The following is a 6,515-nucleotide window of genomic DNA, read 5'->3' as shown; positions in this document are numbered from 1 at the left end:
TTTACAAGAAAAAAAAAAAAAACATTCTTACCCAAAACCTAACTTCCAGGGGCGCCTGGGTGGCTCAGGTCATGATCCCGGGGTCCTGGGATCGAGCCCCGAGTCGGGCTCTCTGCTTGGCGGGGAGCCTGCTTCCCCCTCTCTCTCTGCCTGCCTCTCTGCCTACTTGTGATCTCTGTCTGTCAAATAAATAAATAAAATATATATATATAAAACGAAAAAAAATGTAAAAATCTAACTTCCAGAAGGAAACTCCCACCCATCTTAATGTTAGGCTTTACTGGAGGGAAAAACAAACTTAACCTGACAATGAAGAAGGCCTCCAATATCTTGTAGGTCGTCCTCTTGTAGCAAACAAAAATTCTTTTTTTTATTAGATTTTTATTTATTTATTCAACAGACAGAGATCACAAGTAGGCAGAGAATCAGGCAGAGAGAGAGGGGGAAGCAGTGTTCCCACTGTGCAGAGAGCCCGATGCGGGGCTTGATCCCAGGACCCCGAGACCATGACCTGAGCCGAAGGCAGAGGCTTAACCCACTGAGCCTCCCAGGTGCCCTGAAAACAAAAATTCTTCTGAAAACATCCCTTTTCCTTATCTCCCCCAACTCCAGAATATATAATCAGTTGCTTCTCACAATCTGGGGGCAGCAGCTCTTTCCATCCACGGGTCCTGTACCCCTGCATTAATAAAATCATCTTTTTGCACCAAAGACGTCTCAAAAATTCTTTCTTTTTTTCTTTAAAGATTTTATTTATTTATTTATTTGACAGAGAGAGATCACAAGTAGGCAGAGAGGCAGGCAGAGAGATTGAGAGGAGGAAGCAGGCTCCCCGCTGAGCAGAGAGCCCGATGCGGGACTTGATCCCAGGACCCTGAGATCACGACCTGAGCCAAAGGCAGCGGCTTAACCCACTGAGCCACCCAGGCGCCCGTCAAGAGTTCTTTCTTGGCCTTCAGCTCTCACCTACATGCCAAAACGACATCAACAGGACCACAGGTATATGCTAATAGAACTTATCTTTATTTTTTTCTTTTTTAAGTTTTATTAACTTAAGTGACCTTTCTATCCAAAGTGAGGTTCAAACTCATGACCTTGAGATCAAAAGGTGCACGCTTTTCCGACTGAGCCAGCCAGGGGCTGCTATCGGAACTTTCCTCTTGGTGGACATTAGCCCCCAAACATTTATAGCTGCTTTTTTATTAAGTGTGGCCCAGCACTACTTTTGTTTTCCACATCACTTTTTCCTCTTTTTAACCATAAGGCAGAACCTTGTGACCTTTTGCAGTCACTTTGGTTTCTACTCAAAGGCAGCTGTGGGGCGGGTAGTGCAGCTGCGACGTAGTCTTAAGTCTCAGAGCAAGAGTATTTTAAAATTCTTCTTAAAACTTTGTATAATGGTACATCTTGGGACTTTAAAAAGTTTTGTTGTGAACATATTCTACATTGATAATCCAGCTTTCCATATCTTGTTCCCCAATAATTATATGAACTTGGAAAATTGCTTATAATTCATATTCCGGTGATAATAATAGCTTATAATAATAGTAATGATAGCCAACATAGGGATAGCTGGGTGGCTCAGTCAGTTGAGTGTCCGACTCTTGATTTTGGCTCAGGTCATGGTCTCCAGATGTGAGATGGAGCCGGCTTTGGGCTCTGTGCTCCACACGGAGTCTGCTGCAGATTCTCTTTTTCCCTCTCCCTCTGCTCCTCCTCCCGCTTGCAATAAATAAATAAATAAAATATTTTAAAATAATAATAATAAGCACTTCCCAACAATCTCACAAACCAGATTGTATCATTACCCCATATTACAGCTGGCGTAATGTGCCAGAGTAAAGGCACAATTTACCTGCCTAACTTCACACAGTTTACAAGTGGCAGAGTCAATCACAATTTGAACACTTGTGGTCTGGTCTCAACCCACCCCTTTGAACACTGTGCTTTCCCTTACTGTTTTTCAAACTTGAGCACGCATTAGAATTACCTGGAGGGCAGGGTGCCTGGGTGGCTCATTTGGTTAATTGGGTTAATTGTATGCCTTCAGCTCAGGCAGGTGATCCCAGGGTCTTGGGATGGAGAGTGCTCCCTGCTCAGTGAGGAGTCTTCTTCTCCCTCTCCTTCTGTGCCTCCCTGTCTTTCTCTCTCTCAAATAAATAAATAAATAGTTAAAAAAAAAAAAAAAAGAATTACCTGGAGGGCTGTGGAAACGCAGATTGCTAGAGCTCATTCCCAAAGTCTCTGATTCATTGGGTCAAGAATTTGCATTGCTGGAAGTCCTCAGGTGATCCCAGTGCTGGTGGTCTGCAGAGAGCATGTTAAGAACCTGAGCTAAATTTGTAACTCATAATTGTTTTCATAATTTCTCAATGGAGAGAGAAGGGCCGTAATTAGCTACCAACAGATTGTTGAATTCTACGAGGGATCTAAAAGTTAAGATTATTAACACTTCATTATAATAGCCAAAAATAGACAACATCCACAACAGGTACTTTTCATGCATTATCTCATCTAACCTTCACACCATTCTTGGGAAATACTTTTACTTTTCCTAGCATACACTGAGGAAATAGGGATTTGGAGAGATTAGGGAACTTGCTCAAACTTACAAGTAGCAACGGTGAGGTTCAACTCAGAGGTTCAACTCAAAGACTGCCTGATTGAACAGCCCAGTTGGCTCCAACACTCCAGACTTCACATGTAGTAGATGCTCTTCTGTGGATTTGCCTGTTCTGGACATCTAGAGAAAGTATCATACAATCGAAGGTCTTTTGTGACCAGCTTGACTTAGCATTACTTCCCAGTAACGAGTTATGATGTCTGTGAAACGTTATCTATGAGAGAAGCTCATTAGAGACTGCGCCAAAGGTTTTTTAGGCAGCTTGTCATGCAGACACCTTCTGCCTAGTGCCTAGCAAAATTCCATATTCCCAGGAGGAAAGCCGGTAAGCTATGTTGTTTGCATAAAGTTTAGACACACCGAGCTACTCCTATCAGTTGGGGTGGTGGAACCCTCCCCAAACACAAATTCCCAGATCCTAGCCAAGGGCCAAGCTTGGAAGCTGGGTTTTGAAATGATAGTATTCCTGGGCCTGCTCTATTAACGGTTTCCCGCAGATCTTGATAGAGATTGTGCTGATCTGTAGATCAGCTGGAAACGTAAGATGGAGAATAGTGACATCTTGGGCACCTGGGTGGCTCAGTTGGTTAGGGGACTGCCTTCGGCTTGGGTCAAGATCCTGGAGTCCTGGGATCGAGGCCCACATCGGGCTCCCTGCTCAGCAGGGAGTCTGCTTCTCCTGCTGACTTCTCTCCTCTCATGTTCTCTCTCTCTCTCTCTCAAATAAATAAATAAAAATCTTAAAAAAAAAAAAAAGAATATTGCCGTCTTAACTATACTATTACAATTTTTGAACACGTGGTGTCTTCCCATTTATTTACATCTTAATTCCAATGAGATTTTGTAGTTTTCAGTGGGCAAGTCTTGTTCTTCTTTTGTTCCGTTTATTTCTAAGTATTTATACTTTTTGATGTCCTTTTAAGTGGGACGATTTTCTTAATTTCATTTTCAGATTTATTTCTTGCGAATGTCTAGAATGCAGTTAGCTTTTTTAAGATTTTATCATTTTGAGAGAGAGAACGGATGAACGAGAGGAAGGTTAGAGGGAGAAGCAGACTCCCCATTGAGCAGGGACCCTGATGCAGGGCTAGATCCCAGGACCCCGATCCCAGGACCGCAAGATCACAACCTGAGCCAAAGGCAGCCACTTAACCAACTGAACCACCCAGGCAGGCCACAATTGGTTTTTGTATATTGATCTTGTATACTGCAGCCTTGACCTGTTTAATAGTTGCGTGTGTGTGTAATCTTTAGCCTTTTAATATGGAAGATTACACTGATTGTCTTTTCTGAACCAGCCTTGCATCCCTGGAATAAACCTTACTTAGTCGTGATATATAGTTTTTCTGTAGTGCTAAATTCTGTTTACTAGTATCTTCCTAAGGATTTTGGGTCTATTTTTACTTTGCCTATTTCTTTTTTTTTTTTTTTTAAAGATTTTATTTATTTATTTGACAGACAGAGATCACAAGTAGGCAGAGAGGCAGGCAGAGAGAGAGTAGGAAGCAGGCTCCCCGCTGAGCAGAGAGCCCGATGCGGGGCTCGATCCCAGCACCCTGGGATCATGACCTGAGCCGAAGGCAGAGGCTTAACCCACTGAGCCACCCAGGCGCCCCTACTTTGCCTATTTCTTAATCAAGTTATTTAGGTTTTTTTTTTTTTTAATCATTGCATTGTAGGAGATACATATGTAACTCTCCTAATGTATATATGTATATTCATTCTGGTTATTAACCCCTTATTGCATATGACTTGCAAATATATTCACTCATTCTGTAGGGTGCCTTTTCACTCTGCTAATTGTGTTTTTGGATGCACAAGTTTTTAAAAGTTTGGTTTTTTTTAAAATTTTATTTATTTATTTATTTGACACAGAGAGAGAGAGAGAGAGATCACAAGTAAGCAGAGCAGCAGGCAGAGAGAGAGAGAAAAGGTAAAGCAGACTCCCCACCAATCAGAGAGCCTGGTCCCAGGACCCTGAGATCATGACCCAAGCAGAAGGCAGAGGCTTAACCCACTGAGCCACCCAGGTTCCCCTTGGATGTACAAGTTTTAAATGTTGATGTAGTCCTGTTTATCCATTTTTTTCCTTTGTTGCCTGTGCTTTTGAAGAAATCATTGCTAAATCCAGTGACATAAAGCTTTCCCCCTATGTTTTCTTCTAAAAGTTTTATAGCTTTATGTTTTAGATTTATTTTGAGTTAATTTTTCTATATGGTGTAAGGCAAGGGTCCACCTTCACACATTTACATGTGGTTATCCAATTTTTCTAACGTTTGTTGAAAAGACTGTCCTTTCCACAAAGAATGGTCTTGACATCCTGTTGAAAATTATTTGACCATATTTGCAAGGGTTTATTTCTGAACACTCTATCCTATTCCTTTACTCCATTTTTAAAAAAAGATTTTATTTATCTATAAGAGATAAAGAGAGAGATCACAAGCAGGCAGAGAGGCAGGCAGAGAGAGGGGGGGAAGCAGGCTCCCGGCTGAGCCCGACGTGGGGCTTGATCCCAGGACCCTAAGATCATGACCCAAGCCGAAGGCAGAGGCTTAATCCACTGAGCCACCTAGGTGCTCCCTTTTTTTTTTTTTTTTTTTTTTTTTTAAGATTTTACTTATTTGACAGAGACACAGCAGGAGAGGGAGCACAGGCAAGGGGAGAGGGAGAGGGAGCACCAGGCCTCCTGTGGGCCAGGGAGCCTGATGCTGGTCTTGATCCCAGGAACCTGGGACCAGGACCCTAGCTGAAGGCAGAGCCTTAACTGACTGAGCCACCCAGGTGTCCCTCCTTCATTCCTTTCTAAGGTAATGTAATATTCCACTGTGTGGATATGCCATATTATACTTCTGGCAAGCCCAACATTTTATCTCACTTAATCACTGGGTGTAGTTACAATTGTGATTTATGGGTTAACTGACCCCTTGCCCAGAAGCCTGGTTTTGATCATTAGAACATTGTACCGTCTGAAAAGAGTGTCTATTTTGTTTGCTTGCTTTGCTTTTTGTTCATTTCCTCCTTGGCCACTCAACATTGGTCTGCTAGAACCTCAGTGTAGAGAAACTCGAGTCCCTTTACCGCAAAGAAAGCAGCAGTATACTCCTGGGGAAAAAAGACAAGCTCCATCGCTAAAGTGTCTGCCTGTAACTATTACAAATTTCTCATCAAACCTAAAATAACTCGTTTTGTAATCCACCCTGCCCATAGTCTTACTAATACCCTATCCACAGAATGCTTTCTAATTTTCAAAGCAGAGCGTGGTTTTTTGTCTTGTTTCTTTCTTCTTCCAGCGCAGCCCACGTGCCACGTGTGCCCCCCACACAAGTCGAGTGTCTGCTGGAGGACAGAACGACCCGCTAACATTTTTCTGAGCACTTCCTTAGTACTTTCGTCTCACGCACGGTCTCCTGACCTTATCTGAATGCGGTCCTCCAGCAACGTTACCGCGGAGGAGCTGTTATTCACCGAGCAGGAAATTGTGGGTTCATTTTGCCAAGGCCGCCACGCCGAGTCCGGGGCGGAGCCCAGGAATCCGCAGAGCGCTCAGCCCAGGGACTCTTCCCTTTTGTTGAAAGTCAGATGCCGCAGATCCCCGCGACGCTGGGCCCGGGAGCTCGGGGCGACCCAGGTCTCTTGACTCCCACGCGCAGACACGAACAGCCGCCCTCTGTTTCACCGCAGGCTTCTGAAAATACCCCCAAACCCAGACCCGGATCTTCCTCCACGTAGAATGCAAATTTTATGGCTCAAAAGCTTGAGCATAGAAAGGAAAAAGTTGGGCGCTTTTGACCCTCTGCCCCCGCCTCGCGGTGGAAACTCCGCCCCCGTCTCCGTGGAAACCCGGCGGCGGCGGCGGCGGCGGCTGCTGTCCCCAAGGGCGGGGCTCAGGCGG

At 44.1% G+C, this 6,515-nt stretch overlaps 1 long non-coding RNA gene across 1 annotated transcript; it reads right to left on the bottom strand.

Annotated features, from left to right (window-relative positions):
- Window positions 1-857: 857 nt before the first annotated feature.
- Window positions 858-3,834, bottom strand: LOC131811741 (uncharacterized). Its single transcript, XR_009346095.1, has 3 exons — window positions 2,613-3,834; window positions 2,197-2,307; window positions 858-1,722 (listed from the first exon to the last, which is right to left on the bottom strand). It is a non-coding gene; the product is annotated as an uncharacterized LOC131811741 (long non-coding RNA).
- Between the last annotated feature and the right edge of the window lie 2,681 nt (window positions 3,835-6,515).

Source organism: Mustela lutreola, chromosome 11, assembly GCF_030435805.1.
Source record: "Mustela lutreola isolate mMusLut2 chromosome 11, mMusLut2.pri, whole genome shotgun sequence".
Classification (NCBI taxonomy): domain Eukaryota; kingdom Metazoa; phylum Chordata; class Mammalia; order Carnivora; family Mustelidae; genus Mustela; species Mustela lutreola.
Note: the sequence above shows the minus strand (reverse complement) of the source record. Positions and strands in the feature narration are given on the sequence as shown.